Source organism: Periplaneta americana, chromosome 1, assembly GCF_040183065.1.
Source record: "Periplaneta americana isolate PAMFEO1 chromosome 1, P.americana_PAMFEO1_priV1, whole genome shotgun sequence".
NCBI classification, from domain to species: domain Eukaryota; kingdom Metazoa; phylum Arthropoda; class Insecta; order Blattodea; family Blattidae; genus Periplaneta; species Periplaneta americana.
The window spans coordinates 126414549-126427284 of NC_091117.1; positions in this window are offsets into that span (position 1 = coordinate 126414549).

The window sequence follows — 12736 nt, forward strand, 5'->3', positions numbered from 1 at the left end:
ATAGGCTAATATTAACAAGAAATTATTTTATTACTACGTTATTTTGCAGTAAATTTACTAACCCTATGTAATTACATAGTAACCAGAACATAGTTGGTTATAATAAAAATGATAGAGACTACGCTCCTCCTAATAATAATAATAATAATAATAATAATAATAATAATAATAGTAACAGGCAAATAATAACAGGAAATTGTTTTATAGTAATTACGTTATTTTGCCGTAAATTTACGAGACCTATGTAATTAAGTTACAAGAAAATAGTTGGTTATAATAAGAATGATAGAGACTACGTTGCTGCTAATAATGATAATAATAATAATAATAATAATAATAATAATAATAATAATAATAATAATAATAATATGTGAACAAGTGTCAGCCGAAGGCATAATAAAGGCCCGTAGGGGTTCGAGTTCTGTAAAATTCTATAAATGCGTAATGTAGAAAACAACTTTGAGACAGAGTGCCTAAAAAATTTTCGTTTTCTTTACAGCTCTCATTTCACAATATTGCTCCATTATTTATTCCTTATCAGCTCGTTGAGTATGAACAGCGTCTAATTCAAAATGGTCGCTAAATAGCTACCTGCCAATTAAGAGAGATAGGCGTTAATGGAAAGATATCAATCTTACTTACAACAATATTCAGAATGTTGATCTTAATATCTAAAATTTCACACCGCAGCGCGGTAACAAGATGCCGTTTTTGACATCCGAATGCTAGACGCAGTTAATCATATCTAATTTTCTAGTCGTCCTGGCAGCCCATAAGGAATCAAATATATCCGAGGGCTAAATAAATGTAATATGATTTAAAACGACTTCGACACGCCTATGCAATACCTTTATTGCCGCATCATTCGGAATGCCGTGTACGAGAGTGAAGCATTATAATCCCTTACGAGGTAAATTATTCGTTCCATCGCTCGGAGCAGATCTCGTCGCAAATACAAAGCCTACACCATACAATATTATCTCCATTTAAGCTACAAATCACGACTTCAATCAGGATTTGGGCGTTCTTAATGCAATAATGATTATAGACCTTTCCAGCATCCAGGTAATTCAGTAACACGTTTCGAAATATAATAACATATTGACCTAAATCGTTGTACTATGTGATGGTCAGTTCTGCATATGTATAGTGGGATACAAAAGCACAAAGGATGCCGAAAATTACAACGCGTGATTGTCTTCTTGTAAGATCCGTTCAGAAGGCATTGCTACGTGAGGAGAATGACGCTTAATGTGCAGTTTCGTTATAATTATTGTGGACATAAAATATATTTCTAACTTTCCTTTCCTCACCATTACTTCTCTACTTTCAGTGAGCTTCTTCGATCACCGATAAACAGGAAGAAGTGTAAACGCTCTTCTTTCCGGTCCACGTGTTGGAAATTAGACTAATTTTAGTATTAATATTAAATGAATTATTATTGTTTTCATCGTACTCTTGTTGTTGGATAATTTCAAGGGAAAAATTGTTCCGGGGTCGGGTATCGATCCCGGGACCCTTCGCTTAGCGCACGAATGCTCTATCGACTGAGCTACCCCAGGAACTATACACGACACGGTCACAAGTCTTCCCTTTATATCTACACGACTCAAATGGGCTGACATGGCGCCAGAAACCCAACTTTGAGTGCACATAATTTTGTGTGACATTGTCACGGTGTCGTGTATAGTTCCTGGGGTAGCTCAGTCGGTTGAGCATTTGTGCGCTAAGCGAAGGGTCCCGGGATCGATACCGGTCCGGGAATATTTTTCCCTTGAAATTATTCAAGCCTGCTTCACAGGGAGCATCTACCTGAAAGCAGATTTGTAATCTTGTTGTTTGGCGGACTAGCTTTTCCAGAGCCGGACTCGGGATAGATCCATGCATTACGCTAGCACTGGTCCATTGTGCATCCTATGAATATTTTAGTGTGGCATGTGACGTTCGTGGACCCAGTGCTGACAAGCGGGCAATCCTGTGTCAGCCTGACAGAGCCAGGTTCCATTCTCAGACGAGTACTTCATAAATCCCAGGGACCGAACTTGTAGCTTAAACCTACTGAATCCTAATCTTCATTCCATACAAGATCACTCCGCATACCAATAAACATAAGACAAAATCCTTCCGTGCCACGACCGCTGATTGGTTTCTATATTCCTATCTCCTGTGTTTGGGTTATGTTGTGAGTGGTTACGGAGCTCCAGGTCATCTTATTACGCCTTACTTCCAAACAATGCGTCCCATTCTCTCTCCCCTCGTTTTCAACTACTTCGTATATGACACTTCCTTCACGTATTTAGAAAAATAGCACTTTTCTACTAAGTCTTCAAAAATGTAAAACAGGTTCCGTTTTCAAACTAGGTTGTAAATTAACTTAGCGTAATGGGCATCATAAAGAGATTCTTTGTCCTGCGCCAATAGGATGGGATTCAGACACGTGCGTTTATTTACATGCGGAGTCATCTTGTATGAAATGAAGATTATATCAGCATAGGCGATCCGTATTATCTGCAAGACTTCATCCCAGCCTATTTTTAAATAATATAGACGATAGATTAAATGAGGGGAAGGTGGAGGTTGTTGGTAGAATTAAAGCAGAGAAACGGGAATAGTCCGACAAAACCCTCTACAACTGCTGCTTTGTCTATAACAAATTCCATCAACCAGGCCGGCGATCTCGACTTAGCCTAGACTATAGAAGGCTAGCGCTGAGGTGGAGAAGCAGTAAAGTTATTATTATTATTATTATTATTATTATTATTATTAGACTATTATTATTATTATTATTATTATTATTATTATTATTATTATTATTATTATTATTTGATTCTCGAACTCTTTACCGACTTTAGCTTCACGGATTTCAGTAGAATGAATTGAAATTTAGTTATCTACAAGTAGACTATTGTTAAAAAATCATGAGCATGAGAGCTTTGTCAGGAGTGTGTAGAGTTACAAGTAGCTGTTTAACTGTCGCTAATATCTCTTCTGGTAAGATTTGCACATTAGTTATCCTTCAAAGCTACAATTTTAATTGTTAAGTTGGTATATTTTGACATTTCGGCTATAAAATATACATACATACATACATACATACATACATACATACATACATACATACATTACATACATACATACATACATACATACATACATACATACATACATGCATACATAAGTGTTCCGCCCTAGGACAGGTCTTTCACTGCAAACCCAGCATTCTCCAATCTTTCCTATTCTCTGACTTCATCTTTGTCTTCATGATCCATATATCTTAATGTCGTCCATCGTCTCATATCTTCTTCTGCCCAAAATTTTTCTCCCGTTCACCATTCCTTCCAGTGTATCCTTCAGTAGGCAATTTTTTTCTCAGCCAGTGACCCACCCAATTTCTTTTTCTCTTTCTGATCAGTTTCAGCATCATTCTTTCTATACCCACTCTTTCCAACACAGCTTCTGTTGTTATTCTGTCTATCCTTTTCACACGCTTAATTCTTCTCTCGCTTCTATTCACTTCGTCGTAATGTCCATGTTTCTGCCCATACAATGCCGCACTCCACACAAAGCACTTCACTTGGTATGTATGTATGTATGTATGTATGTATGTATATCTGTATGTGTTCTTGTGTTTTTTACATCTACCAGACACGCCCTTTTTAAATATTGTTCATAACTGTGATATCTGTTTTTGCAGTAGGCCTGTAGGCTACTTCTATCCCAGTACGCTTTAACTGAATCATTCTGTAATATCTTGCATAGATTATACATTAATTTTAGATTGATATTTCGATAGTCAATTAACAGTAAATTTTAAGACGCGATTTTCTACGCTGAATGTTTATCTGAATCTGAAGCACACGAGACTTTATAATATACCTTATTCCGTAGAAGTACGTACGATTGGGATATAGAACTAGGCCTATTTTATTATCGAAGTTTAGGCTATAACAAATGTTTCCCAGGTGGAAAGAGAGTCTCTATCGCTATCAGACCATCTTGGGAGCTATAGCGTAGTTTAAAAATGACTCTGTGTACACAATAAAGGGTGCAGGCCTAGAAAAAAAATTAATTAACAATACCTTAAGATAACAGTTTACGGAGAGCAAAAGTCGAATTTAAAATCACCGTTCTACAACTAAAATTGTGACGAGAAAAATATTAACATTTAATAGACATTAATAAAAATCAGGAAAGAAAACATATTATTACTGATGATTACCCTCATTAAATGTAGTTAGACTAAGCGTGAGTTCTAAATATGAAAGTACAATTGTTGCGTTAACATGCTGTATGAAATGAGCCGAAAAGTACTCAACACTAAGTTGTTCTGGATATTGAAATTTAATTTGCGTGATGATTATCTACAGATTAAGTCTGCTTACTCAGCATGTACGCAAATTGGATAACATCGCTAAGGGTTTATCCGTTATAGGAAAAGGATGCTGGGGATATATGTGTAAACGTTTCATCATAAACAACAGCTAGTTTTATTACCCAATAGCTTCAACTATGCGCACTCGAGGAATGGGGTGCAGACGGAAATTATATCGTTACGGTATTGATAGGTTGTTTTAACGTCGTTAGGAGATGTAATGGGAACATAATGCTGTAAAAGAAATAACATGAACTAGAAAGGATGTTCCCCATTTATTTGACGATCGTCTCTTGAATTTCCTCTACGGGTAATTTACTGCCATAGCATCACCAAGTATACTGTGAGAGAACAGAATTAAAATAAATGTTGAGTAATCACACAGTAATATAACAAGGCAGTGATTTCAATAAAATTGTTATCGTTACCAAATACTTCAAAATAAAAGTCTACATAGGTTACTTACAAAATGAACTCGAAATGTTTATTGATTGCAGCTATCAAATTAATTTAAACCGAAAACCATATTGTATTTATAGACTTTAAAAACCTTAGTGAAAATAGGAACCAGAATTATGGCAAGTTTTGAAGAGCAGAAATTATCCTAATATGTCTGTTATTAAAATCTAGCGTAACAATACAAAAATTAAAGCATATAAGTTAGAGGAAACAGAATTTGAAATTCTGATTGAAAGTTAAGGTATCCCGTACCGTCTGAACTTAAAGAGAAAATCCAGTAATTTCAGTTTTATTTCATCTAGATTTTGAAATTTTACTGTAAGCACGTATGTACTTCTATAAAAATAAAGTAGTGAACTCGTGAATAAAATACTTAAGTTTGCCCGTTCTAGACGGTAATTTAAAAAATGGAAGATTTTGTCTACTCTCTTACTTTAATTAATTACTGAAGAACAAATTTTTACTTTTTGTCCTGCTCCGAAATAAAAATAGGTATGCCCCAAACCTGAATTTAAAATCCAAATTGCCCCATCACGTACCATTTTCCGGGAAAAGTGAATTGAATTTTTTAAAATGAAATGAACTTCTTTTTCATATTTTTCGCTGATACTGTTAAAATTACAACATATTAGGGATTCAGAATCTCTCATAATACTTGAAAAATGTGTACTGGATACAAAAATGATGTTACATAGTTTAAAACACAAAAAACACAACAAGAATAAAAATTTTTCAAGTGTAGGCTATCATGAGAAAAATCTCGGAATTTGAACTTAACATTTAAAAGAATTTTCTGGATGACTTCTGTTTATAACTAGACCCGGAACTGTCTTTTACAAGAAACCAACAATAGTCTGCAAGCATGCTGGATGATGATCTTCCTTTATATCGCCTTTCTATTTCAGATATTTCTTGATGAAATATGCTCGTAGCTTACCGTTTCAAAGTTAGGAGGGAAGAAATCGAAATGAGAATGAATGTATGTATGTATTTACTGCTCAACCAAATTCAACATCATTCATAATAGAATTTTCCTAATTACAAACGACATACTGAGGTGATGGTAAAATACCCAGTTTATATAAATATTCCGCCAGGCAGTCGTGTCCTGTGACAATCCTTATGAGAATGTAAAAAGTGTATTTTGAGAGACATATTACACCCCATTTTTTCATATGCACTTATCATGGTTTCCACAAGTTCGATATAGTTGCCTGCCCTAGAATTTCCAAGGAAATTTGAGCAAACATCTTTGAAAGCGCGTCATGCCATTTTTTCTGTAACGGAAAGTTTTTCCTCAAACAAAGAGTCAGCCATAACTTTGCGAATTTGTGGACCGATGAAATTTTTCTTTTTCTTTTTTTACGTTGGTTATTTAACGACGCTGTATCAACTACGAGGTTATTTAGCGTTGATGAGATTAGTGATAGAGAGATGGTATTTGGCGAGATGAGGCCGAGGATTAGCCGTAGATTACCTGGCATTCACCTTACGGTTGGGGAAAACCTCGGAAAAAATCCAACCAGGTAATCAGTCCAAGCGGGGATCGAACCCGCGCCAGAACGCAACTTCAGACCGGAAGGCAAGCGACTTAACCGACTGAGCCACGCCGGTGGCTCCGATGAAAATGCCCTCCTTTAACTTTCCTTCACTGAAACTGGTAAACTTTTCTTCTAAATACTGAAAACCACATCCTTGTATGTTCATTCCGTACACCTCACTTTGAACTGTTATGAATTTACTGGATAGAAGGGACCAATATCTGTTTATTTATTACAAGTACAAAAGAACATGCCAAAAACCATAAGAAACCGGAAATAGGTCATAATCCCGGGCCAGATGTTTCCTGGGAGAGAGCTTATCGAAAAGTGAAATCATAGTATATCTTAAAAACCTTACGTAATACGAAGAAAAGAGATGCATTTTAGGATTTAGCGCACACCAAACCATAAGAGACGCATTGTTTTATGTCGAAGCAAAATTCTTGTTGTATAGCCTATATTTGGCGGTTTAATATTTCATATTTAAATAATACATCTTGCTCATATTTGGTAAAAAAAATCATATCGTAAAGCTAGGCGATGCCAACAAGAATTACTTTAAATGTTTACATCAGAACCAGTTTTTCCTGTATCTGCACCAGTCAGAGCTACTATTCTCATTGTGTAATCGTTGATTATTTAAAATCCCTAACCATAATCAAATAATCAATCAGTGATGTTAAACACACATTGTTACATCATTACTGACGACGTAATTATATTGTACTTAGTACTATACACATCCTGTCCGACATGGTCATAATAGCCTTGCTTTCACAACATAGGACTTGTTTTAAGCACAAAAGAGAGTTCATTTCGGACTCCATAATAGCATCTAATGTTAGCCAATTTTGATGAATTGCTTATATGGCGTGATGGAAATTTTAAATCATTACGTCTTCTGGAGAATTTATAAATTATTCAACTTACTAATTTCCTCTGTGTAGTATCATTTAAAATAGCCTATAGGCCTAAGGGTTAAAAGGTTTCATAATAAAGTAGGAATATGTAATGTCTACTAAAAACCGAATTTGTGTGTGCAGAGAGAGGATTTTTCACCACGTAACTCACCTCATATTGAAGACCATTTTATAGAACTAAATAAAATGCATAGGCCTTTACGATATTAAACTTTTTATTTTCATTAAGTTCACATGTTCTAGCTATGTAAACATTTATCAGATTCACATTTTAACATAATTTGTCCATGAAATTTCTATTTCGTCATATTTTACAATAATTGTATTACATTTCTACGCATGAGATATTGTTTATCTTGCAAACATACACTGAGTTCCAGCGAACGTTCCTGGTATTTCTGTCGGACGACTAGCGGCAGGTCTACCGCGCTGCCGCCGCTGTTTGTAACCGCTAACTCAAGGCACTTCGCCCGATTAAACACTACGTAGTACCTACGTCATATTGAATAACATCCGTGTATTTGACCGTAGAATTATTAGCAGCGTGAGAGTTATAGCCTGCTCGTTCCCCAGATCTTTTATTTCTGGAAACACTGAAAAATAAAGTGTATGCAACTAACCATTTTACGCTGGAGAAACTAAAAAGAAACGTTAGAACATAAATTCGTTCTATTAGTGCACAGGAAATGATGCGTCTGAATGATAGATTCTTACTGCGATGTGAATTATGTATCACACAAAATGTGAAACACTTCCAGCAGGAATATTGTGAGAAGGGTAAGTACCGAATATCTTTAATATAACACAGTACATAAGTTTCAATCGGGCTAAGCGTCGTGAGTTCGCGGAAGCAAGTAGCGGCGGTAGTGGGGAGGGAGGATTAATTATTTATAATTATAGCTTTTATTGTGGTTTTCATTTAATTTTCTTTTTTATTACGTTATTTCATTCCATTTGTTGCATTTTTCCTTAATGTTTTCTTTCTTAACTATTTGTACTATACATCTTGATTACACAACTTTTAACACTGTATCACTTCGGAATATGTATGATAAGAACTTTCTTGTGTTAAATATTAATGCACCTTGTTAACGTGTTTCGACCTATTTTCGGTCATCTTCGGAACTGTTCGTTGTTGGTCTTGGCGCCTCTTGTTTCCTGTGTGGGTGCGTTCGTAATGTACAGTCAAAGAGTGTATGTGTTTTGAAATTGAGTTGTTTATTGAGAATATCGTTGGGGTGTGTTTTTGTGTGTCTGTATATTTCGTATTGTTCTAGTGTGTTGAGTTTGTGGCTTTTTGGTTGGATGTACAGTATTTCTATGTCTGTGTTAATGTCTCTGTAGGTGTGGTTGGCATTTGTGATGTGTTCTGCATATGTGGAGGTGTTTTGTAATTTTGTTATGGCTCTTATGTGTTCTTTGTAACGTGTTTGAAATGATCTGCCTGTCTGTCCTATGTAGAAGTTGTTGCAGGTGTTACATTTGAGTTTGTATACGCCTGTGTGGTTGTATTTGTTTGTTTGTGTTGTTTGTGTGTTGAGGTGTTTTTGTAGAGTGTTATTTGTTCTGTATGCGATGTTGTAGTTTAATTTCTTGAATGAGGTTGCAATTTTATGTGTGTTTTTGTTTTCGTATGTTAGTGTGATGTATTTTTTGTGTTCTTGTGTTTGTGTTGTATTCTTCTGTTTTTTGTGGTTTTGTTTTGTCTTACGTATTATGTTGTCTATTATGTTGGGGTTGTATCCGTTTTCTTGTGCTATGTATTTGATTGTGTTTAGTTCTTCGTTGTAATCCTGTTGGTTCATTGGTAAGTTGAGTAGTCTGTGTACCATTGTTCGGAATGTAGCTTGTTTGTGTTGTGTGGGGTGGTTAGATATGTTGTGTATGTGTGTTGTTGTGGGTTTTCTGTATACTTTGAATGTATGTTTGTTGTCTACTTTTGTTATTGTGATGCCTAGAAAATTTATGGATTTGTTGTTTTCAATTTCTAATGTGTAGTGTAGCTTTGGGTGTATTTTGTTTATGTGTTGATGTAGGTTTTTGTACTAATTGATTCACTTTTGTTGCCTTGCAATGTATTGATTTATATTTTACTTTCTTGTATTTTACTTTTCATTTTGCATTGTCTCAATTTTGTTATTCTTTTGCAATATGTTAGTATTTTTGTTATTTTCACTTTTAGTTTAATTTCACTGCTTGTGCATTTGTGACCGATGGATTGTAAGAGAAGACCATACGACCTTAACTCCGCCAGTATAAATAAATACTAATAAGTGAGTACTAAAAATAGGTGTCTTATCTTCTTCTTCTTCTTCTTCTTCACTTCAGGGATTGGGCTTAAAGCCTATTCCGGTTTCACAGTGACTCCTTCCAACGTTTCCTTGGTCTTCCTTGGTCTCTTTTTCCTTTTGTTCTATATGTTAATATTCGTTTTGGAATTCGGTTGCTATCCATTCTCTCTAGATGTTCAATCCACTGCTTTCTGAAACTACGAATCTTTTCTTCTAGTGATACCACGTTTAGTTCACTTCTTATGTCGTCATTCTTAATTCTATCTAGCCTAGTGTAACCCTTGACCGATCCTAGGAACTTCATTTCAGATGCTTGCAATTTCTTTCAGTCATTGCTTGTGGGAGTCCAGGTCTCTGATCCATATAACGGAACTGGAACTGCTGTTACATTATAAAACTTTATTTGTGTTTCTTTTCTTGTTTTACCCTTCAGTGTTCTATTTATTGTACCACATATCTGTTGGAACACTGGAAGTTTGTTTCTACCTTCACTTGTGTGTTTATAAGTGACTTCACATCCTAAGTATTTGAAACTAGTGACCTGTTCTATAGGTGTATCATTTAAAATAATTTTAGTTCTGACACTATATTTTCCATTAAAAGCCATTGTCTTTTTTTTATGTGCTGAAATTTTAAAATGATACATCTCACTTATTCTTTGTAACTGATATATTGATTTTTGTGGATCATCTTCACTTTTATTAATTAAAACCTGGTCATCTGCAAGTAGCATCGTCTTAATACTAAAATTAGGAGTAATTTTAATACTATTAGGTGATCTATTGTTCAATTCTCTAATAATGTCGTCCATACAGATTAAAAAAAACTTGGTGAAATACTACAGCCTTGTCTTGGTTAATTGGAATATCCTTGCTATGTATTTGCCGTGTCCAATATTAATGCTAATTGTCGTGTTTCTGTAGATGTGTCTTATTAATTACATAATTATCAGTCAATATTTACTTTTCAAATATTCATACAACTGTTTTCCTGAATGATTATTTTACTTTTCAAATATTTCTACAGAAATAATTTTGAGAATCTACTCATAGACTAAATGATAATTTACCTTCCAAATACTTTAATAGACATCTTATAGGAAATTTGTTCTTGAAATATTAGGCCTATTTATTTTAATAGCAGAATCAGTATGTATGTGTATGTATTTATTCACAATGCAAATGGGTAAATACCCGGTGGCAGTGGAAACTAATTACACTCAATAATGACAATTAATAAAAAATAAACTAATAATAATAAGTACTAATAATAATAATAAATAATAATAATAATAATAATAATAATAATAATAATAATAATAATAATAATAATAATACTGAGCATCCCGAATTAAATGAAACACGATCACTTAAAATAACATTTAAAGTAAATGTAATTTGTATCTTAACCCTAAGTTCGAACTAAAACCCACGAGTATGATACGTTCATACGTGCACAAGTACATTTTCACTGACATTATCCTGATTTCACTAACACTTGAAAAACATTTCACTGTTTAAATACTTTGCAATACCACTATAAAATATAAAACTTCACTGACACAAACACACTTCACTTACACAACACTCTTCACTGACACAACACACTTTTTCACTGATAAAACACTTCAAATAACAAAACATCAATTACACCCTTTAAGTAATGTGTATAATATACTACCGTCTATTAGTAAAGTCCTTAAGCCTATTTTTAAATACTTTTTGGTTATTGGTAAAGCCTTTAGTAAGTCTGTAGGTAAAGCATTAAAGTATGGACAATATACTCATAAATCACGTTTACTTTTCTGAACATTTCACAGAAATTTTATTTTGAACGTACGAAGAAAAGTTGATAACATTTTAGCATTATGAATACATTGGAAATCATTCTCTCTCCTGAAAATAAAAGCGGTTACAATGCATGAAATAGCTGCCTTCATCAATTTAGTTCTACGCAGAAAATAGAACAGTACGAAAAATAAGTATAACGTTGCATAGAGGAGGTAGCTATTGATGCCGTTGCGGAGATGCTTTCCTAATATTAATTTTGAAGGGCCCCTGCGACACGGGTTTTCGCTTTGCCGGACAATGCGACGCTCGGCGCGCAACACGCCGCAGAGTGGAGTGTCATGTCTGCCGCCCTCGCCATTGTTCAACGCTGTGTTTATTAATTAAGGCGGAGTTGTAACCCGTGTTTAACCGCTTCGTCAGTCCCAAGTTCAATTGCTCCGACCTCAGAATTTAACATTCTGTCCCGTGCCTGCTCACGGAAGTCTCCCGCTGGTTTTCACACCAACACATGTATCATATTTCGCTATTCTTGGTAAATACTACCAAGTCAAAGATTTTCTTTCACAAAAAACAGTGCAGTAGCGGCTTTCGAGTACATTTTATAAATTAGAGGGAAAATTATGATTCGATATGAATTCATTGTCTTCAGTTACCATTTTTTTAATTCTAATAATAATTTAATTAACGTGGCAATTGCTACTTATAATTACAAGTTATGAAAGACCTTCTCTGTTGAGTCCTAGCCACTTCGTCTTTCGCGATTAAGTTGAATTTCCTGTGAAGACTGTAAACTTCTTTATTTGTCAATCTTCTCGATTCTAAACTGACTAGGTAAGCGGTGACAAAAACTCTAACTGCAGTGATTACATGCGACAGACAGCCTATGAAGTAAGGAGACGGAGGAAAGATACTTGGCATGAAAACTATAACCAGTGGTGGTTCCTGTACTAACATCTTGATTAATCCCGCGGATAAAAATATCAAATTTTTGCTGTACCAGTAATGTCACTGCTGTTATCAAGAGCCAGTGAATAATATACGATTTTTCTTGCTTCTTTTTTTAACCTTCCTCTTAAATATAATCAGGAATTTTCTAAATTCTTCTCTCGATACTTGGTTGAGAAATTCGTAGTTTTTCAAAATTAAAAACTTCTTATGGACAAGTTATTTAAGCTATTTTAATCATTACTCTTTTCAGAAATTCTTTTCTATTAAAGGCTTTAGAGCACAAGATATTTCAAACCTCATTAGGTAGCTGACTTCCTTACATTTCTTTATCTCATCTTTCTCTTCCTGACTATGATTTAAGACATGTCAATTCCTGGCGTTTAACAGTCCGTTGGCACATAATATTGAATCAGTT